Genomic DNA, 25,224 nt, shown 5'->3' on the forward strand with positions numbered 1-25,224 from the left:
TTAACATTCCAAGAGAAACCACATTAATGGGTGCGCCAAAAAGATAATGATTTAATTGGTGCAACCAAACTGTAGTTAGAATATACATAGTAGGTATTTCCTGTATAAATGTTGTATTCCTTTATTAAAGAGATTGCTCTAAGATTTAAGCCAATATGAATTCTTGCATCTTGTCAGGGAGGATTTTAATTGAAATTGCGAGCCATCTTTTGTAATTGATGCTTAACCTTTACAAGATGTTGGTTGTTTTCTCCCCATGGTTATGACTAACCCTTTCATTCTGCATTAATTTTAATCCTATCCTTACTTTTAACATTCTTTTGATATTGTTTATCAATTTTATTAATTTAAAATAGTAAAAGCACTAGGCGGATATTCATTCATTAGGCGTTAGATAAATCAGCATTTGTTAAATCTTTATTGCGAGCTAAGAAAAACTGGAAATTGAATTGTATTCACTTTTCAATATTTGAAGTATTAGAATTCTGAATCACAATGTCGGTAACTTATTGAGTTATTATTGAGAAAATGAACAATTGATTGTTTTGAATATTAACTTACGAAACTTTGTAAAAGGTAATTTAGAAAGAGTTTGGACTCTAAATTGTATTGTTAGATGAGGTAATATCAGTTTCTTGGTATTCAATTTTAGATTATTGAGCTGCTTGTCTTTTATGCTAGAATAAAAAATAAAATTATTTCATTCAATGAATCTGTAACTGTCATTTGATTGTTCTAAATTATGTTCAGTATAAATCTGAAGTAACTAATATTTTCGGTGCCACTTGGGAAATATATTACGGCAATATAAAGAAAAGATTATGGAAATTTCATAAAATTAGGGCTTAGCTTGGAAACACCAATAAAGAGACAAATGTATACATTTTTAAAGTAAAGTCTGACACGAATCCGTTTACAGTAAATTCAAATTGGCAGCGCTAAAATAACCTCAAATCCCCCAACAAATCTGTTGAAACCAGTCTGTAGTAGGGAACTTTATTTAATGTTCCTTGCCCACCGCAACAGCAACGCACACCGTTCTATCTATCTGCTGTACATGCTTGCTAATACCTTTTTCTTTCTTGCCCACCTTTCGCAACTTCCTTTAGCGATAGAGAAAAAAACAAAAACCTTTTTCTCCAAGACTTCCTGTTTCATTTCACTTATAACGCCCTGTAAACATATATGGTTCCGCAAGCATTGTAATAAGGTTTGACTATAGTTGGGTTTCTTTGTGCTATATAAAGACAGCCTAGGTGAGAGCAACTTCTTGTTTCTAGTTTCTTGAGCTTATCTTTTTCTTTTACTAGCAGAGAAGCGTGAAATTTAAAAGCTCCGTTCTGGATGATGAGGTTTTCATAGTTGGTTTTAATAATGTAACGTAATATTGTAAGTTGCTTTTGATCTTTTAATTTTAATTATTTGTACTTAACTAACATATTATATCAATTTCTTCATTATTTATTTATAGTTACCATTTATATTTATTAATAAATGATTATCATTATCTGATCTTACCATAATTATCTTCATCCCCACTACTTTTCAATGAGGATAGGCAGTATGGAAGCAAAATCATGAATCCTCTTCCATCTCTGGCCGAATCAGAAGCTTTAGATGATTTCTATGGGCAGAAAAGAACCATTCTCTTTTAAAGTCCATCTAAACCCTTAAAACTACCACTGAGAACATCACAAGCCGAGTTGAACAAAAATCTAGAACAAATCATAAAGGAAACTTTAAGAGCCATTGGTTGAAGCTCTTTCACAATCATTTTTTCATCATGCTCTTCATGCATCATTCATTCATCATGTTCAAAGTCAAAGATGCTGAATATATCTCATCACATTTCAAACAATCATTAATGGGAAAGACAGATTATTTTTCCTGCTCACTCATGAACTCTAGAAAAGGGAACACATCTTTTTCTTGTTGGTAAGCCCTACAGAACCTACCGAATTCAGATGATTCTGAGAAGTTGAAAGGCTTTATCAGTCCTGTTTGGGTTTCACGAAATCCACTGAACTCATCGTTAGAGATGAACTGATCCGTACCATCATATCGTTCATTATAGGCAAATTGGCGGATAAGTGTTCCAAACGCTCCAAATTTGGATCAGCCAGTACAACAATTTTCGAAATAATTCTCTTTAGCTTTAAGTGGATCATTGAGGGCTTCAACAAATATGGGAATCGATAGAAGCTAAAGGAAATGATTATCCCAATCTGCCAGCCCCCTTGTTCTTCCTGGTACTGGAGTTACCAGGTATCAGAGAAACACACCCTTCCTGGTGGTGTTGGAGAAGGTGTTTCAGCACTAAGGAATGGTTATACTGACTCCGGCTAATCTTATTCCGGGAAATGTTTAGGAAGCGTAGATAGTTACCTGGTTTGATGAGAGTAAATCTTTTTGTATTTACTATATATTTTTTTTTATACATCCATCCTAGCTAAAATCCTCCTGGTTTCTTTTAATTTGAAGGTGTCTATTACGTTGAAAGGACCATTTGTACGGAGGGTTATGTTATTTCAGTAGGGATTATCCTTGACTACCGGCTTTCCGCCAGAGAATAGTATATGATGGGAGGTCTAGTGGTCTCACCTAGCACTACTGGAGGACTCAGTAGATCTATTTCGTTTGCAGCTCTCTGAAATAGAGATACAAACATTTGAAAAGTATTAATAAAAAACAACTTTCACATTATGTGATAAATGTTCGATTTAACCGGAGTAGCTTTGCAGTACTTAGTCCAACCTATACAAATTTAATGTAGAGAATTTAATGTATATTTAATGACTTCATAAATAAGCCGCAAGCACTTTTATTAAAGCTGCAGATAATGTAAAATAACAATGGGACTAAATAACAATGAGTGAAAGAGAATAAATGGAAGTTTAATATTTTTTTTCTTTTTTGTTACAGCGATATAAAGGCTTAGCTAATGTTAATTTTATTTGCAGCGCTGAAGGCGGTGACGGAGCCACAAGTAATGGAAGTGTCACCAGTGAATAGCAGGCATTAGAGGTGGAGCCACACAGCTGGTGAAAATAAAGTGAAAACTTGTGAGTAAAAGATAAATGATGCATTTTTATTTTTTGCCAACAAATGGGAAATTCGAAAGATGAAAATAAATTATTGCTTGTCGCCCTGTACAGTATTCAGTCTAAATACTCTAATTATAATGAGCAATGAGACAGAGTTCTGATTCTGGTTAATGTAAGCTTTAAATTGATCAGTTGTGGTCTGCGATTTTTAGTTGATAGGTCATCTTGCAATCTGTAATAGCTGTTATTTCATTTTATTACGTTTATTAGTTTACTTTTTCTAATTTCATCAGTAATCACTTTACTCAGAATTAGTTGCCGTTACTTTTTATACATTTTTATTAAAATTCGAAACGCAATCAATTACGATTTGGTTGATGATTGTGACTTTTATTAGCCGTGATTCTGCCAACTTTGAAACCCCTACTAACATATTCATTTCATGTCTGGGATCAGAAAACGTCGGCAATCCATTTTCAGTTATTGAATTTCCTTCTGACAGCTCCTTCTTTTTGAAACCAGTTTGTTTTCTGTTTTATTATAGTACTAAATGTGGCGAGTATTATTGTATTGCAAATTGTAAGAATTAAGTTAGTTCACAATAGTAGAAACAAACAAAAACAACCTCAAACAAATCAACTATTGATGTTCACGAGTCTTGTTAATTTTCTCTATTAGCCAATCATATTTATGAATTGTTCCCAGTTTTATCTTGTGCACCATTTAATGTGTATCTTTTTTATTAATTAATTTTTATTGGTTCCTTTACAAGGACTTGAATTTCTGTCATCGATTTTATGTTAAATGATGTATCTTGTTAGTATGTTCCAGTAAACTCATTACAATAAGTTAAATGTTGCTGAAAATGAAATTTGGGGAGGCAGAGTTGGTTGGTTGACAAGACTTAACCAGTTGATCCCCAGATTGATTAAATTGATGGATTGCAGACTATATTTTTTTTCCATCCATTTTGAGTGTACATGTTCTCTATGTATGATGGATGTAGTAAGGGGCCGCTGCTGACAGAGACGCATGTGACATTGAGCTGTCAGAGTAAGAAATAAAAATGGACATTGGATTTATGGGTACAGGCTGAAAGGAAATTAGAAGTTTGAGCCCGGTGACAGGGAAAGTGGAAATTTTCTTTGCAATTTTTTAGGGTAAAAACTTGTCTAAATACTTCAAGTGACGAGATTAGTTTTTATAGTTCTAAAATCGGTTTAACACAATAGCCAATTGTATCTACATAGAAATTTTGTCTTGTTCAGTGGCTTTGTTGCTAAAGGATATCCGTAATACCTAAAACCTTTAGAGAAAGCCCAAAGAGGAACCTACAATTTCTAGCCAAAACTTCTAACAATTGCATTAATTTATTTTCCAAAATGTTCGTTCAAAAAAAAAGAAAAGATGGTGGCCTACTTTTCCTTACTGGAATCTCTGAAGATCTTCGAAGAGATTTTCTTCGAACTTGGTAACTTATTTAATACTCCTCAGTAACATAGAACAGTAAGGATCCATCCGTACATTCTACCGAAACATCTCTTTAAAGGGAGCCTACCCATCCCTTAGGCGCCACGGTAGCCGAGCGGTTGGAGACCGGGACCTGTAAAGCTAACATGTATTGTGGTACTGGGTCCTATTCCTGGTCTAGACCTTGGATTTTATTTAATGGTTAATTAAAGAAATTTACAGTAAAGTGTGTTTGCTAGACGCCTCCGTCACGATACCAGATTGGTAGTTGGACGTAAAGCCACGCCTGAAAAAGAGAGCCTACCCATCCCTCTCTCACGAAATTCCCAAAAATCGAACGAACATTTATGAGAAATTCTTCCAAATAACAGAAATTGATCTGCAAGTGTGTATAGTACTTAGCTATACACAATAAGATAACAATGTTAAAACAAAATCACAGAAGCAAGACCACAAAACAGAGGAGGACGATAAACGCAAACTTCATTTCCTCCTCCACCATGCTAAGAATTTTGTTTTCTATAACCTTCTATTGTTACCACGCAATTTCAGCTTAGTTTTTTTTTCCCCCATAATCAATATTATGTAAGTTTGTACAAAGGCTTTTAGGGATTCAAAGAGTACAGTTAGGATCAACGCATTCACAGAGAGATTTTCAAGAAAGGCAATGTGGCAAGTAGATTACGTTAGCGTTTTTCTCACCATCTTTCGATCTTAACTTGGTTATCAAAGCTTCTAACTTTTAAACTCTTTCATAAACCAAACCTAGAAGTTAAACATAATAAAGCTGAGTCCACTAGCTCTCCCATTTTTGTGTTGTTATTGATTTGATTGATTTTTTTATTGACAACATCCAAAATAATCAAACATTCCTTCATCTTAACATGCCTTAAAAAAAGAGCTCTCTAGTTTTATAAAAAAAAATTACGCTTTCTTTGTCGTATTCTGCTTCAAACCCATTAACTGTAATTACACTCTACTACTTACTCGAAAAGTTTTCATGAATGAAAGTAGATGAATGGAAAATGAAGAACTCCAGCAATATTTTATGTGAATTTCAATGAGTCCCAAAATGGAGACGAGAATATAAAGTTAATTGCAAACTTTTCATTCATTAGTTTCATTTTAATCTATTGCAAGTTATGAAACGTATCAAACATTAGTTTTCCTAAGTTTCCTTGAATAGTTTTCAATGAAATAAAAAAATAGTTCTGTCCAACTAAATTAGAGATTAGTAATATATAAATATATATTTTCTCTCATTCTATATTCTAGAATATTGTGACATTATCAAGATTGCAAAGTTATGTTTACACTGGAAAACAAATAATGTTGCGTGTTAATGTCTATGTTAATGCAATATCTGAAATAGAAGTTGCTAAAAAGCTCTAGCTTAGTTCTCTTTTTGATATATTATATTGTAATTTTTTTAATTAGGAAGTTAGGAAATCTACCGGCCAGCTGCAGCTGAATTAGAACCCGGGATCTCCGTATTGGAATCTAGATTATGCTAACCTCTCATTTCTATAGTAATTTTTTCTTCCTAAACTAAAGTCAAGAAGCATCAATCTGAGGAAAATGATTTCGTACACTATTTAACCATCTGAATTCTTGCCATTTTGTCTGAAACATTTTCAAGGAGAAATTATTTATTCTTTTCTGTAGTACACAATAAACTTTAAACACCCCTCTAAAAGTGGCACTCTAGTATAATGTATGTTTTCATTTTCAATAGCTACATAATATTAAATGAAGTTTTAAGCATGACTGAAATTTCAAATTTGAAGGTAATCGGATAACCATATATGTAACTTAAAAGATGGGTTTCCATTTATTTCTCATTTTTCTAGAAAACAGAACTAGATCAAAACTAAACAATGTTAATGGTTTGACTAACTAGCCACTTAATTTACAAAAAACTTCTACAAAAATTAAGAATTAATAATAAAAGTTCCCATTAGAATTTTATAATTGCAGCGCTTGTGAAAGTAGAGAAATTAATGCTCTCATAATGAGGAAGGCTTTAGAGAATTCTGGATGCTGTTACTACCGGTAGATGTACATTCTCTTCTGTTATAAACTTCCATAAATAACCAATGCTTGCAACCGCAAAGTGCGGTTATGTCTCAGCGTTTCCAACTAATACACCAATGTCAGAATTCTACAGTTACGCAGAAAGTTATTTAATCAAGAAGTTTTATTTATGTTACAACAATGTTAGACCATTTTATGAAATGGTATTAAAATTTTAATATTTTTCTCTTCAACTCCGATTGAAGTGGCTCTGTTCAATTTTTCAAAAATGTGTAAACATCGGCCTCTTTTTTCTCAAAAATTTAATCCTCTTATCGGACTCGGAGATGTCCTCGCTCTCTTATTAACCTTTGCTCTCCAAATTATGGTTTATTTTACATTTTTTATTCACCACTGCGCTACATTCAGTAAAAACAAATAATACCTTCTCTACTTCCTGGATAATTCATAAGTTTTTATCTAAAACTAGAGATTCCCCAAAAATCGAAAGAAGCACAAAAGTAGGTTTGTGTAAATTATATATTTACACAAAGATTTTACTCATACAAGAAACTTATTTTTTAAATATTTCTGAGTGATATTAATACATAGATATCAACATTCATAATTTTTATTATAATAATACAATGAAGGGGATTAGCTTATACTGAATTCCTAAGCGGAGATTCCCTCTTATCCAGCTGTAAGCCCTTGGTTATTTTCTTTCTTGGAGCTTCTTACATCTTAATGTCAGATGTAGGAGAACAAGGTTATCTGTAACGAAAGAACACTATTTGAAGGCCAATAGTGCACTGAAAAAAGCTCTGGGCGCCAATGACCTTACATGTTGTTGCCAGCATACTCGTATTCTGTCATATAGTGACGACATTGAGTCGTAATCAACAGTTTAGGTGTCACTGTATGAATTATTAGAGCATTTTTACAAAATTGCTAAATATTTTAGTATAAATTAAAAGTATAAACAAATTTATTATTAAGCATCGTTCTTTTAATCTCGCGTATTTTTACATTATTACATTTGCTTTGTAATTATAATGTTACATTTAAGCTTTAATATTTTTTGTCGAAGACTAAACATTGATGGAATGTTTTTTTATACATAGATATTTCTTTTGTTCTCATCGCTTTATGCTGTTCAGAATAGTGATAAACAGTTTCCATTACTTACCAATCTTGTGTTGAGGTATTCATCTAGGAGTTTAATAGATTTTTTTTCAAATTTTATCTTAAATTTTAAATCCTTGTATTAGAAATATTACTCCTACTTTAAGTTTTTAAAAAGGATCAACAGATAGCTTAGTTGACTGCATTGATGTCTACATTATTGTTACTGAACCCTACTTTATCACAAGGTAAAACAGAAGTTATTTCTTTAGCTTACCTTAATAATTGATGAGCCCATTGTGTTTCTGCTAATGCAATTGCATTTAGAGAATTACTTCTGAGATTTATCTCTTCCTTATATGAAGTTATTTATTGTGGCGAATACTTCAGAAGTCCTTTAGACAAGTTATAAAGGCAAGTACCCATCTTCTCCAGAGGCTTTTATTAAACTGGTGGCATTCGCTGGAATACAGTTTGCAAACATACTTCACTTCAAATTACTCGTATTGATAAACTCGTTCAAATTCAAGAATCTCTCCAGGATCAGAAATTCAACCTATAGTTTGAAATGGATCTAAAGTTTGATTGTGTTTTGCAGAAGTAATTAAAACTTATCCCAATAGTTGTTTCATCCTCACTTTATTCTTTTCTAATTCTCTTTTAACCAAAAGTTGAACAAAACTGAGCTTAGCCAATCATGATGGACTTTTCAGTCTAAAAACAACATCTTACGTAGTTATTCCTAAAATACTTACGTAATCATATAGGGTGTAAAAAGATAGTTGATGTGTGCAAATTCTCCAAATACTCTTCTTAGAGTCCAAGCAAAGGTGAAAATTGAGTGAAGCATTGAGGAAGAAAGTTTATAACAGTGTTAACATGGGTAAAAATGGGTTAATGAGGAAAAGTTTGACAACAGAGCTGACATGATGTTAAAAGATATAATTGAGGATACTAGATCCTTTATAGGCAGCAGAAAGAAGAAGTTACAGCGCGTTCAAAAAAGAACCAACAGGTAAACTCCAGATTCAAACACATTGCAATCATATTGCATCCATTTAAGACAGCGAATGGTAGGGCTTCATTTCTTACCTCGTGAATAAATAATAGTGATAATGTCTTAAATGTCTTAATTCTGGCTACTCTTTCAAAGACTGGATGGATTCTCTACTAGCTTGCATATAGTTTTTTGTAAAAATATACTCTTACGATAGGATCTTTTATTTATTTTTATTTTTATTTTTTTATTGTTTTGGTTCAGATGGTATTGATTAAAATCCCATTCTTCCTTATCAGTTATTCTTGTTCTACACTTCCTTTAATTTTAAACTGTAAGTTATTGATCCTTTCATTACTTTAACAACCATTTTAGATTAACATTTTAAAGTAGCCCTTTTTAAAGTAATATAGCTTTTAGCCGGTAAAGGGCTTCCTAGGGGCTTAAGAATATTTTGTTCGCTGATGTATAAAACATTAAATTTAACAGAAGAGAGGATTAACAAAAAAGAAAAGAATAATTGCCTTCTTTCTCTTTAAACCGAAGATCTTTCCATTTTTTAATAACAATCATTCTGCGCTACTATCTCTGGAGAAGATTAAAAGGCACTCGCAGAGCTTACAATGCCAAACTCTGATATTAATTAAGTGTTTCTGTTGTTGAAGTAATGTTTTTGAATGAATTCATTTATTTCCAGTAACTTGTTAACAATTATTTGAATTGTAATACTTTAAGCCCTGAATGGTTGACGTTTTATTATTTATTTATACGTTTTGTTTTAGGGTTCAAACTTTTTAGGGAATATACTCCTCTGTGATGTCAAGATTTTCTATAATTAGTTCCAAAATCCTATTTCTTTTTTTTACTTCCTCTTGCTGTTGTAAGAGAAAATAATTTCTAAATTAAATAAAATAAAGAAGATCCCTTAATTCTAAATCCGAAATTGATCTCTGGGGTGTTCTATCATACTATTTGTCTGACGCTGTGTTAGTCTTCTTCTTTATATTTTGTTTTCTTCCTTCTTTTTTTTTAAGTTAATGATTCCAAGGTTTCAATTTCCGCCTGCCTGTTCTCGTTTCCTCAATTTTGTTTGGGTTCACTTGTTTACATTCTACTCCTATGGGTAGAGAGTTATCGACCTGTTCACTGATACAAATAGTTATTGCATTAGTTTAGTTACTCTGTTTGGAAATCATCAAAATTTAATAAAGTGATCTACAGAGAGAGAGAGAAATAATGGTGGAAATCGCGTATTATTTTGCTTAAGAATTGTGCGGTTGAATCAAGTTCGTAGAATCCTTAGAGCTGGTAAAGATGTCCATCATGAAAAATTTTATTTTTATATTTTTTATAGATAAAAAAATGTACGTAAATAAAAGTTTCAATACTGTTCCCGGGCTGATAATGTACACTTAAGAGGGACAATATTTAATTATATTGATTCTTAACTTTTAAAATTTGATGGTTGTCCTTAGTGCAGCAGCAGTTTTTTGCGACCACTGACGTTCCAGGCGGCGGGGAAGACTACCTCGGAGTTGAGGAGAGAATTGAAATGAAGAAAGAGGGTTGGATTACATGGGTTTCTTTTTAACAGGAACTACGATTTCTTTTAGAAAACGGAATTTCGAAATGAGTACGGTAAGGTTGACTACGTAACCAGCAGCTTAGCAGATTTTGACAAATATTTGGAAATTTTTGCCATTATCTGCAGTTAAACCATCTGTGGAAAATGAAGTTAAACCATGTTTTACTTGACCGATTCCTCGCAATTCTTCCATCCTAAGTTTAACAATTTGCGGTCACGAAAACTATATATTCACATCTGTGGAAATTTTAGAATCTCTTCTTTTATAATTACCGGCATTAAAATATTTTTTTTTTTTTTACAATAAATTCCAAAAAAAAATTAAGGAATTGCTGTTTATATTTGTAGTTGGATTAAAAGAGCATTTTATTTATTTTTATTTTTTAAGAAAAAAGTATCAGTTTTTAGCTGGTTCATTGTTTCTTCAATTTTATAGCTACAGGTAGAGAAACAATCCTTTTCTTGTATGTATGTGTATATGTTGAAGATCTTTGGTATTGGGCTATTTACTAGGTTTAGAGTGATGTCTTGATCAAATGCCGTTCTCCTGCAAAAACAATGGCTGTAAGAAAAGGGAGAGAAGAGAGAGATAGAAGGACAAAGGAAAAAAGGGTGTACTAGTATTTCTAAGGAAAAGACCTAGCTTGCGGGTTACAACCGCTCCTCCGCTGTCTTCTGAACACAATTGTTTGGGTAAATTGTAATTTGAGACCAAATAGAAAGTGATTGTACGGGTAGAAAGGAAAATAAAAGAGAACCCAGCAATGTGATATCTGTTGTTGTTCCTCAGGGGTTTGGGGGGAGGGCGAACAAATCTCGAACATGGATTCAGCAAATTCACCTCTTCGCCTTCATCAATAAAGAAAATAATTCTTACTGTAACCATTTTATCGCAAATACTTTTGATATCTTTTCTTTGTTTTACTATTCAGATAAATCGTGCTTTGTCTTCACCAACTTTCTGCTTCTTTTATGCCTTGTTATTACATTTCAAGTTGATTTATTACTTCTCACCGGTAATCCATATGTCGATGTTCCTAAAATAGGAAAGGTGATTTTTATATTGGAGTGTGTTGAACAGCAAACTGGAAAGCAAAAAATCTTAATCAATTCGACTGTCACAAGAGGAAGCCACAGTGAGAATTGGTCGAAATCAGCCATCCGGAATTTTTCAACTGAATTAAGCAAAGATTTTACAGTTTTTCCAGATTTCCACGAAAAATAATAGAGAACAATAATAATACAATTATAATTAATCATTCTAATATAATTGTAACCAAGAAATGAAATGTACTCCTCGGAATTTTCAGGAGACTGTTTCACTTCCATGGAGCTCGGAAGTCATTAGTTAACTAATGTCGATAGTGAGTGACACAAACGAGATTTTAATTTACATGAAGAGGTTTCATGAAACCTTATCATCAGTTTAGAATTTACTTAACTGAAATCTAATAAGTTTGTGAAGAGTCTTAAGTTAAAGCAGAAGAATAAATAAATAAAAAAAAAAGTACACATTTACCTTCTACGCTGGCAGCATCACATATGTATACACAAAATTACGCATGAGTACACATCTGCAAACACCGGCGGTTAAAGATTCCTGACTATATTTACATCAAAAGCTGACATTACTTATTCATACATAAAAAAAAAGAAAAAAAAAACCTTCTGATATCTTACACATTCATACAGGATATCCACAAAAAACCATACGTACTTATGGGCAAACAGGTACGGCAAACTATTGATTACTTCTCATGTTCACGTACGCACTTACTTCAGAAAAGACGGGCACAAAATATCAGTCCAATGAAACGTGCAAGTACTTGCAGAACCTTTTTATTTATTTTTTTTTTTTTGGAAGTGACACGCAGTCGAACGTATTTTACATAGTACTTTGCAGAAATAGATGAAGATGATTGAATTCTCAGACTTTCATTGAAACCCAATGTAAACTTTAGATACTTAGAAAGAGAAAAAAATTGTCAAAGTTGGGTGTTTTTCAACGTTACGCTTTTTCGTGCAGTTTTTGACGATCAACCCTTATACAACTGTCCTACCGGACAGTTTTAATAATTATACGGACAATTAAACACATGTGCAAATGCAGATATAATCACCGTAACTTAAAAGCAAATCTAACACAAAACAAAATTTAATTTACACACTTTTTGGAAGAGTGAATGAACTTTAAGTGAAGGATATTTTTATTAAACTTTATTTAATTCTTCTAAAATAAAATATTTGATGCTGTTGTTCAAAACTGTGAACTTTATTTGGCCCTTTATTGACCATTTTTTGTGAATTAAGGGATGTTTGGTTAATCATTTTCTCATCAGAAGGAGAAGTATGGAGTATTCTCCTAATATCTTTTGCTTTGGAAAAATGACAATAATATATACAAAAATTTAATTTGTTTTGGTAGGTTTTCTATCAAGGAAAATTACTTGATGCTGCCTCTTATGAAGAGATACTTCAGGCCTTTTATTTGCCTTCGTAACAGCGCTGCTCTTTCTCTCCTTGAGAGCTTCTTAACAGATTTTATATCTTTTACTTCAGATAGTATACTTGCTCTGTAAGTAAAGTTTTTAAAGCAGATCAACGCTAAGTAGTTTAATAAAAAGCACGATGTCCTACTTGTCAATAAGAACCACTCATTCTTAATCTCAATGTTTCTACATAGATCTAAATTTGTAAGGCTTTCATTCTTCCGCTCCAACATTGGTGATCTTAGGATGGAGGTACCAAGACAATAACTTGTCACGAACTCTCATGAACGCTTGTAACGGATTGCAATCTTGAGTCACTACATAATCAGGAACATAGACACAAAAAGAACTGTACAAAAGCCTGGCTGAATTGTGTTGAATTTCTAGAATTGTAAACCCACAATGTAAAATAAATTACGATTGTCATCATTAAAATTATTAGATATTTTTACATCATCAAATACTGATTAGTTCGTTGTAATCTGTTACGAGTGAAATATGTTCTACAGCCCTGAAGACAGAGTAGTCTCTAGTTTGAAAGCAATAAAAAAAATTCTGACTTCAGAAAGATGAAAGAAAGCTTCTAACTTCTAACTAAACATAGCCCCTATTATAATATCTGAACACGTCATAGGTTGTGCCCTCATCAAAAGCTTAACATTCACCTCCCTGAAATCCAGGCGGCTGTAATTATAATTTTAATTATCTCCATTATCCAGTTCCTGTGTGAGACGTTCCAATGTCTTTTCGCACTACCAGAAAATTTCCCTTGTTCATGAGAAAATTTTCTATTTAAGGAACTAATTCAATTAATTATTGATTAGGATCCCCTTGCCATTCAAACTCAATCCTTTCGGAAGAACGCCAACTTTCTAGTTCCCTTCTCGTGGCAAACGAGACAGAAGAGATTTCGGCCGGATTTCGGACTAAATCCGTGCCCCAATTCCGATTCTACACGAATATGAGCACTGATTACATTAGGTCATATCATACCTACACATCGGTGCTATATCAATAAAATTCCCCCCAAAAAACCTTCCTTGCTTCTTGGTTGTTTGCTTTGAGAGTTAACCTAGCAACAGAATGGTCATCCACTTTAGGGCTGTCCCTTTAGACTTTGGAGTCTTAAAAGGAGTGATTTGGAAAACTTTTTAAGAAAAGTACTGTCTCTAGTTAAATCTCCGCTATATACATGTGCTCTCTCGGTTGTGGCTTTTAAAAAGAACTATTGTAAACAGTAGGTCAGTAGATCTTAGTAAACATAAGCTTCTGAAGAATTATTGCCTGCCTCTGGACTAAATTTACCACCCACCCACGCAAACTATTTTGTTTCTTGAGCTCAAAAGAGTACAGGTATGACGAAGCCAGGCGTCTGCCCTCTCAGAAAGTGTTGTCCTAAACGAAAATCTAAAGTTTAAGAGGAAAATCAATGAAAGTTTAAAAAAACAAAAACAAGTTTTTTGGATCTTCCAAAAAGTAAAACAAATCGAGTCAGAAGAAGGAAGTTTATGTTAAAAATGTTTTCTGGTATCTTCATTAAGGAGTAAAGAGAAATACGTTTATAAATTCTTGGAGAATAGGATGGTGGTTTTTGGGAAATAAAAGTGGACCTGATAGATTGTTACTTATTGCCTGAGCGAACTGTGAATGCTAATGTTCTAACTTCTTTTTTATGTGGTTTGCTCGCTAAGTCGTTCTCTGAATATTAAATATAGAGGTTAAGTCGTAATTCTAGCAGATTAGAAATCCTCCAGGTCAATGTTCTTTAGTTGCTGATTTTGTAATCAATTCTATAAATCAGCTGGCTGGCTTTAAAATTAATGTTTTCTTTCAAATTCAGCAAGTTAATTATACAATTTCCCAGTGGAATTACAACATTTTGAGTTGGAGAATTGTTGCGAAACACTGTTACGATTTATCCAATGAACATTCTCTTGATTTCATAATTTTTTTTTATATTATTTAAAAAACAATTTTATCATAATGTCTTATTTTTCTGGCATAGTGATATTTGCTTCCACTCAAGAGTTGATACACTAATCAAGAAGGGAATTCTAAGTAGCTGACAATCTGGAAGCGATAACAACTGAATTGATAATAATTTTGAAGAACTCTTATGGAGAATGTGCTATTCTTTAAACAGCGTTGGTTTGTCATTTTATAGACCTTAGTATTCGTATTAACACAATCGCTTTTTTATTCTATTCGTTTCTTGCTAAGGAGTTGAGATTAATATTACAACTAATCCTTCAAGTCAAGTTGTTCACCAAAAACGGACTGACTCCTTTCTTTCAAAGGCGCCAAGAAATCAATATCAGCCAGGTCATCAATCAATCAAGTTTTGTTATTTTATGATTGTTCGAAATCTTTCTATATTTATTTATTATGAATTTTGTACCTGTATAATATATTCAATTAGTAAGTTTGATGATTCTGCATCACTTTCAGATAAAGCTATCCAATGATGATGCCCCCCTATAATTTGTCAACTGTGAATTGAGGTCTCCCAGGTCACTGGCGTTTCAGACGACGACTAGGATTTGCTGGGATTTGAGGGGAGTTCAGCTGCATGAAAAGAGGATTTTTATGGGATCATAGTGAAAATGTAAACGGAAAGGACTAGGTCTTACGACTTGATGTAGGAAATATTCAGGTCAGTGTGGAGGGTCAAATTTTATACATACCAGGGGGAAACTGAGCGAATTTTCGAAGAATTTTGAACTGGAGATTATTTTGGAATTGGAGCGAGATTGGTGTTGTATATTATTAAAATGTTGTGTTATTTATTATTAGCTTGGATCGTGAAAGAAACGTGCCGCTTTTTCCTTTATTGCTTCTTATTTCCCATTTTCTCGTCCATTCTTTGTTCAAAATCAAAAAAATTGTTTACCATTTTGAAACTGTAATTTTTTGAATCATTTTTCTTTGCTTTATTTTGCTCTTTATAATGTGGAAAGGCGAAGCTCTGAGGTAGTTGAACATGAGGGGCTTCAGCGAACAGTAGAAGGTAAAGGTAGCTGATGGGCTTTTTTTCAGCAAAGCTATGAATATAAAACTTTCATATTTTAACAAATATTATTTACAACTCATTATCTAAAGTGCCAAAACATTAGAAAAAACTGTGAACGCGATAAAGAATAACAAAAGCTTCATTCATAAATTGTAATATTCGCCAGTGGAATGTTTTGCCATTTAGTTAATGTCTTTAAGTTATGAAATATAGTGAACTTTATCGTATGAAATATTAGTTACGTTCATGACTGTTTAATTTATTGGAGTTTTTGTAAACCTTCTCTCAAATTATCTACTCTTAACTATGACTTTATTTATTTTCTGTGCAGCAAAAGTACATTAAATTTTCTGCATATTCAATCGACCGGCTGATTAGAAGTTTACGTTCCCTTACTTCTCGTAAGAAAGAAGCACTGATGCAGGTTTTTTATTTTTGAGTTTTTACCAAATTTTTGGTTTTTAGGCGCCCTGAGTACAAAAAAAGTGTTGTTTTTTTTTTAAGAAGATGTGGTGCCCACCGTATCGAAAAAGTGAATCGATAAACTAGAAATAACGTTTTAATGAATAGATTTTCTTTTTTATAATTACTTATTTTTAATTGGAAGACACGTTCAGTTTGCCACATCAGTACATTTTAATATTTATTAGAAACGTTTCCGGTGAATTTCCAGCGGAGGAGTTACTTTGGAGTAAAATGACATCTCTAGGAAATGTTCAGTTTTGCCACCTTTATTTTTTTAGAAATAAATTCAAATTTCAAGAAAAAGTATAAGTGGTTTTAAGAAAAAGATATATGAGTGCAACGATAAAACTGTAACAGTCTAACAATTTTGAATTTTCTCAAGTCCAATAAGGAATCTAATTCATCACCATCCAATTTTTTCAATCCATTACCTCTCTGTGAAATACCGTCTCCCTAATTCGTATGTAGTTTTGACAACAATTTCCTATTTCCAGATACTATTTATCGGGGCCATAATACGAACTATTATTGAAATTATATTTTCTAATCAGTTATCTGTACGATCCATTAATCCATCAATCTTGCTGAACATCTATTCTGGATGACCTCTTCGTGGATAATCTGAGATAACTTTAGCGAATCTTTCCTTCTTTTGATTGTAATAACTAGTTAACTCCTCCTTTGATTCAATAACTCATTAAACATCTACTATTGAAACTGGTTATCCCAATTTTAAATGAAAATATCTTTAGAGATCAAAGATAGTTTTTTTTCCTTTTTGTGACAATGTTTTTTATTTACTTACTTTAACAGTTTACTCGTGGCAAACATTGTGCAATTTTATTATAACTCGTTGATTTTACACAGAATGAAAATAGAATTATGAAACTGAAGTACAAAGTTTACTGAAATTATTGATATTTAATTGAATGGGATAAAATTTGCTAATACTGTTTTAGTAGAGTGGTCAGAACTGTGCAATTTATTTTGATTATAATTGTTTGAAGTATTTTCCATTTTGTTTTGAAAAAAGAATTTAATTTGATTGCTGCTGTAGCAGTAAAAATTTACAGGTATTTTATTGTTTTTATTTTTAAATTAAATTTTTGTATTTAATAATTAAGTTTTTATTTTAAACTAGTTATTACTCCAATTGTTTTATTCTATGTTTTAAGCTGGTTACGCTAAAAGTATTGCATTTTTTTACACTCTTCATAAAATTTATTTAATATGGGTTGAAGTCTCTTATTTAAACAATTAAGCAAAGTATTTTTGTTTTTAAAATAGTTTCTTTCTCTTACCTTAATAAGACTTAATTCTAAGATTGTGCCAGTCTTTCAAACTTAAATTTAAACGATTCTGATTTTCACATTTCATTTTGAGTTTGGGTCATGAAGTTTTTGAAGAGTCACACTACCATTTCCTACACATACCATTGGCGATGATCAATTTTTTGTAGATCCGTGAACCATACTTTTTTGATCCAACCCACTCCTGCTTTAAAAGTAAGAAAGAGAGGAAAGTGAAGTCATGAACTCTTCCTTAGGAGGGAAGAAAGCCATCCATTTCTTTAGAGGTGATTGAATCCCTTTATGAATCCCAGCCTGATAACGAGGATAACTCTTCAACAAACAGCCTCCCCACTTCATTTACATTACAATTGTTTTACCAGTTTAATGTTCAGATTCTATTCAGTGCAACCATTCCCATGGACGAAGACAAAAACGATAGACAGTTCCTCTAAACTGTAAATAATTTCTTCTAAAATAAGAGTTATTTACATTCGAAGTGACAGAATCTTCAAAAGCTAATAGTACTTCGTGACAAAAGCATTGTAAATAGTATCAATTCTTCTGTCGCAATCTGACAATCGACGAAAACCATAAACTTTAATAGCAGTAAAGAAAGAAGGCGTGTTGTGTATAAAATCGACGGTATTATCCCAAATTAAGGGGTCCAATCACGTATTCAGTTTGTTATTTTTGCTGCAATTTAATTCAGTTCATATACTTCCGGGCTAGTTCTATATATTAAATAACCATATTTCTGTTCAATTTAAAATATTTCTGATTCTCATTTATTTCGTAAGTTAAATATTTTTTGGCAGTCTAATGAACATATCTAATGAAATTTTCTAAATAAAAAATAAAGTTTCCACGAACGGAGGGAAAAATCAATTTATTCAAAGATTGACAGCCTAAGTAAAGAGTGAAATGTTAAGTCAACATTCTGCTGGCGTTGGCTTGATTTATTCCGTAAACATGGAATATATGAAGCAAACAAGGGTCTTATAAAGGAAGCAGTGCTAGATAGATAATTTTATACAAATCTTAGAAAATATATATACAAAGAGAAAATACCTACTAGTCAAGAATAAAATTATAAGAAAAATATTTGATTTTATTTTCATTAAAGTTTATCTGTATTAACACATCCATTAGCTGGATTATTCTTGTAGTAAGAGCCATGGCTCCACTTCTACAATGGTTTAGCATTGAATTGGAAGATTTTGTATAAATTATTTGGACTGTATCAGCTGCACCACCAGCTGCTATCCAGCACTGTTAACAATGAAGTGATGGTTTCTTTAACTGGATTTATTTCAAGAGGAAATAATTTTGTCTGCAGATATTTCAGTCAAGGCGTTGTTACTATATACTCGTACTTGAAAGCTTGGCAGTTTCTACGGTACATTTTTCATTAATCGTTTCTGTAGAGGAACCCAGAGCTGTTCTATGCAGTTACCTATGGTCACAGTGTATGAGCTTCTAGACACCTGTGGGTCTTGGTGCTCCGAACTGTTTTTCCCAGTGCATTACCTACTTATGGCAGATATCTCTCGTGAGCTGTAAAAGTCTCTGCATGGGCACTGAGTTGAAACAGTTCAAACTTTACCTTTTTCTAGTCATAACCAAAGGAGGCCATATGAAATATCATCTTTACCTTTGATGGAGTGGTAAATCCAGGCTAACATCAGAGAGTGTAGGAAAACTGTAGGAACTACCTGTGGGGGTTCTCTGCTCCCTACAGAAAACAAGTTTAGAAAGTTTCGTGGCGTTAGCTTAAACGTCGCAAATATACGTTTGAATGGATCATCAATTACTCTGGAATCTTGAAATCTGGATTCCAAACAAGGGTTCCAGATTGATTCTTGGACGTTTGTTGGAAAGTTAGTTAATTGCTGATGGATCATCAATTATTCTGGAATCTTGAAATCTGGAATCCGAAATAAATGAGAATCAGAAATATTTTAAATTGAACAGAAATATGGTTATTTAATATATAGAACTAGCCCGGAAGTATATGAATTGAATTAAATTGCAGAAAAAGAACAAACTGAATACGTATTCACGTGATTGGACCCCTTAATTTGGGATAATACCGTCGATTTTATACACAACACGCCTTCTTTCTTTAATTCTATTAAAGTTTATGGTTTTCGTCGATTGTCAGATTGCGACAGAAGAATTGATACTATTTACAATGCTTTTGTCAAGAAGTACTATAGTAGCTTTTGAAGATTCTGTCACTTCGAATGTAAATAACTCTTATTTTAGAAGAAATTATTTATAAACAAGGGTTCCAGATCCTTGGATCCTTACATCAAACAGCTAAAACAGTTCATTGAACAACCAGGAAGATGTATGTAGCATTAAAGTGAATTTTAGTGCGACATAAAAATGAAACGATCTTTTATAGAATATTACTTATTGAAATATTCTAAAATTTGTATAAGGTGAATTTAATTTGAGATAGATCTCTTTTTGTGTTCATCTCTAAATGTTAAATTATCGGTTTGGGATAAAACACCAAAAACTATACTATTAAAGGCCTCGAATCATCACCTCAGACGAAATGTGAGGGTGTCTATACCGAATTTATTTCCAATTCTTTATAACATCTAGGGTTGCCAGATTTGAGGTCTTCTGGCCCGCTGAAGTTTGCAGAAGTTTTAAGCGCACCATCATTCTAACATTGGTAAACAACTTAAGCTCGATCTGCGGAATTCATTGCTGCGCGCAAAAAGAGCAACTTATATTCATAGCTATCTTTAGCATCTACTTGGAAGAAAAATATGATCTACTATAGATCTTCCTGTAGGGTATAAGCACTTTGGTATTTTCCTACTTCTCTGTCTGAATGTGCTATTATCCTTTGATTTATAGCGGCGAACAAGATCATGTATGCAGTTGGTTGAAAAGTATTATCCAGATCTTTTTCATATTTTTGTTTATAACCTTTTTTTTTATTTATAAATCGTGCCTAAGGCTGCTGCTGTATCATATTTTTGCAACTTTTTGATTGCAAGAGTCCTGCAACAGTTTGTATGTAATAATATGTTAATAATGTGACTGAGTGCCCAGAACTCGTTGATGTATTTGTGCTCAGGACTACACTATCGCCTTCTTTAAATACTGTTTTATCGTAAGTCATTTTGTATTTGTCACTATCAAAAAGCAATTATTATAAAGTGAGTTGTTAAATAATACCTACTTTTCAGACGGACTTTAAATCCAATTCCAAATTTTGCGTTTTGGAAGAAGTCGGATATGCTCACATAGTTTCTTCATGTTATTAATTCCTTCGTATAACCCATTAAATAAAATCTTAAGTCCAAGGCCGAGAATCGAACGAAGACCAAAAAGAATATTTTAGTATTTCCGTTTTCGCCTCTTTCCGGTCGTTTACTGTGGCGTAATGACTAACCCTAATAAATATAACGAAACTAGCTTGCGTAGTATTCAAAAGGAGGCCGATTTGGTTGTAATTAGTATAGTGTAGAGGAAAAATAGTATTTTATAGCATCTGCTCTTCAAGGGGAAGTTTCTTTAGGTCTTTAAGGACGTCACAGACTTAAGATACCCAAACTGGCAGCACAAACAATTTATATGGAACAAAGTTATTAAAATTCATATAGAAATTCTAATTTAACATTAAGTTGCCTTGGATATTTCTCCATTTTGAGAAAAGAGAGGAGAGGTAGATCCAGAAGGTGCTTGTTGGATGATGTGATGAACGAATGGAGAGGCTAAAAGTGACAAACTGGAAAGAGAAGGAAATGGATAGAGATGCCGTTGAAGGTTGTTGTTTTGGAAGCCATGGCCCAGCCCGGGTTGTAGAGCTGTGGAGAAGAAAAAGAAGTCTTGGATACTCGAATTTTGTTAAAAGAATACGTGATATTAGAGAATTGTAATTTAAAAACGGAAGCAGAGTTACAGCAAGAATGAGAGTGTTGTTTAAATAAACAAAATGAGATATGCATAATTTGAATATAAAAGAAAGGATACATTAAACATCTCTAAGAAAATTAAAGATTAACAACTAAGGGGCAATAAAAAACAAATTGAAATAATAATAGCGCAGGCAGTATCTTTGAAATGAATTAATAGTATTAGAGAAAATGTCTCTTTCTGTATAAATAAGAAAATGTATTGAATTGTTTAGTAAAATGAGATGAAACTTTCTGCAGATAATTGAACTGGGGACGGTTTGTAGCTTGAAGGGATAAAAAGGCGATGAACTTCTTTAAACTACGTGATATTCTACCTGCCTTGGCAACAACTCTACTGGAAATCCGGAATTTACTTTCAACTTTATTTAATCTACTTCTATTCCAAGATATCATCTAGTGCACGCTTAGAATTCTGTGTATATCTATAATTTTCATAAGTAAGATCCAATGTACAGGATCAATATGCACCACAAAATATCGATAATTCTTTCAATAGACTATATGGATTCTTTCGTTGTTAAATACACGAAATATGTGATCTAAAAAGACGGATTATAGTAATGCTCATTTTGTAATGCCTATTTCTGCTTCAGAAGATTTTTTTAAAATTCCACTCCAGAATTTAATTGTGTTATTAGAAGCTTTTTTCCTAAAATCTTTGAAGGACCAAAGAGGATATATATTTCACATCAGTACCTAAATTGCGAAAGTTGATTGTTTTTTCAATCATATTTTCCAAAAATGTGTTTTAAAAAATTATTTAAACTTTATTTTTTATTTTCCGTCTAGCAGTAATTTATTTATAAATTGTATAATTTTTGTTAGATTTTTTTTTATTTATTTATTTTGCAAGTGTCATTAATTTACAATAAGCAAAAGAGATGGGATATAAGGTCAGCGCAAATACAAAAACACCGCACATGCATATGCGCCAAGAGGGCGAGTGGAGTGGACATCTACAATCCAGTGATGGAAGCCCTTAGTTCGCCAGATTGGCAAGCTTACACAGCAACCATCTTAGGAGATCGGCGTTATGTATTGAGATGGTCGCTACAGCCGCTTTAGTCTGCGCTGTGGATTTGAAGGAAGTGTTTTAGTAGACATGTTGTGGATCAGAGGGTTGTAATGACTGGTTAGATTTGAGAGGAGCTCTGTGTATCGAGATTGGGTCTATTTCCAGAAACGAGAGGAATATTTAGATCAGAATGTATTGTGTGATTGGTGACGTAGAAGGGAGTGTTAACTATTGTCTTTAGAATTTTAGACTGTAAATTTTGTAGTCGATTGATGTTCGATTTTTTGGCCCTTCCAGTTGTATTCCGTACGTCAATATTGGGGCAACTAGGGCGGTATATAGTTCTTTTTTGTCCGCCATGGTCAGTTATACTAATTCAAACTTAAAACATCTACTTGGAATCTTATAAGACATTCTTTGATTTAACATTGAATTTACAGAACATCATGTGGTACAGGTAGATGGATAGACCTGCCAGAAATTACACTTCAGGTAACTAAGCATGTAATTACACTACCTTTCATCTACCTTAAATTGAGAGCGATAGTTGATCCAGAAGGCAGAACAGCAAGGTTGCGTTATCTTATGTTCACATAGAGATTGACCCATTCGAAACTTCTCTTTTTCTTTCGCATTCAGGAGACTCCAAAACGTCTTCTTCCATTAAAATCTTATTTTCAAATATTGGACACGATCGCAGCACTCCTTTAGTAAAAAACTAGATCTTTCGGGAAAATACTGTATAAATATTGAATTTAGGACCCTCTTATAGCTTTGTATATAAATTGTTTGCATTCAGGAAGTGTCTCAGACATCTTATATACATATATTTACTAAAGCATAATTATATAAACCGTTCCAAAGCTGTAATCTTCCATTACTCAAGTTGGTGTATATAAATATTGAACTAGTGGGAATCTTTGTGTGTTTACAACCATTCTGTGGCATCCTATTCCAAGCAAACCTTACATCTTCAATATTTCATCTATAGAAATTAAATTTATCTAAATCTTGGTTAAATTTATTTAGCTAATTCTTTTGCCATCATTAGTAGCTAAAAAAAAAAATGGTTTATACAATTGGTCCCTCCCTCCTCTTTAAATTGCTATGATGTGTGTTTATGTTTGTGTACGTGGTCAGCATAAACTACAAAACAAGGCGCCACGGTAGCCGAGCGTTTAGAGGCGAGACCTGCGAAGCTAATATGTACTGGGTTCGATTCCCGGTCTTAGGCCTTGGATTTTATTTAATGATTAATAAAAGAAATTTACAGTAAAGCATGTTTGCTAGTCGCCTCCGTCCGCGACATCTAATTGGTAGTTGGACGTAAAGCCCGCCTGAATAAATAGGCAATTACTTTACTTACTTTTACATTACTAAACTACAAAACAGAAAACTGCACAAAGACCAAATTTGAGATTTGCATAAAAGCTCCTACGGTGAAAATCGGTTTTTGATGAAAATCGATCATCCTCAAAAGTAGAAATAATTTTAATCAATTTTCTCTCCCTCTCATTTCAGAATGACCTCAAAACAACGGTGGTCAAATTCAAAATATTTCTCACCACAGATCCCTAAATTACATTTCTATCTCCCGCAAAGTTGGTTAGTATGACTATTAATATTTATTTGAACGAAAAAAAATAATAATTTTCTAGAAAAAATCATTTTAGAAGGGCACATTTTTCTGTTAAGCTATCACCATCTTTTCTTCTGTTAGGCCACTTTTAAAAGTATTATAATATAGTTACATTTACTTTTTAGGAGTTACTGTAACCTCCAGCTCCTTTTACAGGTACCGTTCTCTTGCTATACCCTTGTATAATCAGAGAGGAACAGTTTAAAAGTTTTAAAGTCTAAAGTTTGAAGAATAATTTGTGAGATATAAGTATGAAAATTTTAATTATTTGAGTTAAAGTTTTCGCATGAGGGTCTTTTTGCCTACCATTCATTTAAACTTTCAGGATTAAAACAGTTTGAATCCTTTTAGAGTTTATAGAAATTGCTTATTGCGTTATTATCTGTTAACTTTAATTCATTAGATTAACTAGGTCTGTTTCCTTCTTAGATTAATTCACAATCTCCTTTGGGAGAGATTTCCTTTTTCTGGAATTTCACTTATCGCAGTCATAAAGTTCTTTGTCATATCCTATTTCCATCCGGTCGGCTTATCTCCCTTTAAATAAATATTTTTTTATTACAGATATAGTTAAATTAAAATCTGCTAGTAGATTTAATTTCTTTTAATGTAATTTACTCTTGCAGCAAATTTTTTCTAGTGCTTAAAAAAAATAATAAATTAAAAATAAGGTCCGAGAAAAGAATACAAAATAAAATTACTCCTCGGAGAAAAGCTTATTCTTACAGCTTTCCCAGGGCACCCATAAAATCAATTTTTGCAACAGAAAATTATAATATTGTAATTTTATTTTATTTTATTTTTTTTTTAAGTCTGCAGCGATTATAAAACAAAACAAAACAAAAAACCTGGCTATAAGTTGAGATTTCTCGCAGGAATTCAGGTAGCATCTCTCCCGGCTTTAGCTCGTTATTAAATAATTAACCAACTGGTGTTAGCTGACAGCGAAAAGCACTTGCATAAGAACATTTACATTATCAGTAGCCAGCATAATGTCCTGTTTTTATTTAGACATTAACTAAGGGCTTATTGTCTTACTTTAAAATTAAATTCTAAGCTGCAATGGGCAGAATGTACCCAACTCACTAAAATATAATTTAGTAACTTTAACGTGCAAATACATGAGTGCTCAAAAAAAT

At 32.6% G+C, this 25,224-nt stretch overlaps 1 protein-coding gene across 21 annotated transcripts in view; it reads left to right on the forward strand.

Annotated features, from left to right (window-relative positions):
- The window catches only part of LOC141454708 (somatostatin receptor type 2-like), a 177,543-nt gene that overhangs the window by 135,737 nt on the left and 16,582 nt on the right, over positions 1-25,224 (forward strand). For 19 of the 21 annotated variants that reach the window (XM_074129246.1, XM_074129249.1, XM_074129243.1 and 16 more), the window contains one exon: positions 2,961-3,062. The gene's annotated coding sequence lies outside the window, so the exon portion shown is untranslated. Of the gene's footprint in view, positions 1-2,960; positions 3,063-15,357; positions 15,377-17,144; positions 17,272-25,224 lie in introns of those variants that run through there. The other 2 variants (XM_074129239.1, XM_074129238.1) reach the window with 2 other exon arrangements.

Source organism: Rhodnius prolixus, unplaced genomic scaffold (genome assembly GCF_049639745.1).
Source record: "Rhodnius prolixus isolate KJV_2025 unplaced genomic scaffold, Rpr scaffold_9, whole genome shotgun sequence".
Lineage (NCBI taxonomy): Eukaryota > Metazoa > Arthropoda > Insecta > Hemiptera > Reduviidae > Rhodnius > Rhodnius prolixus.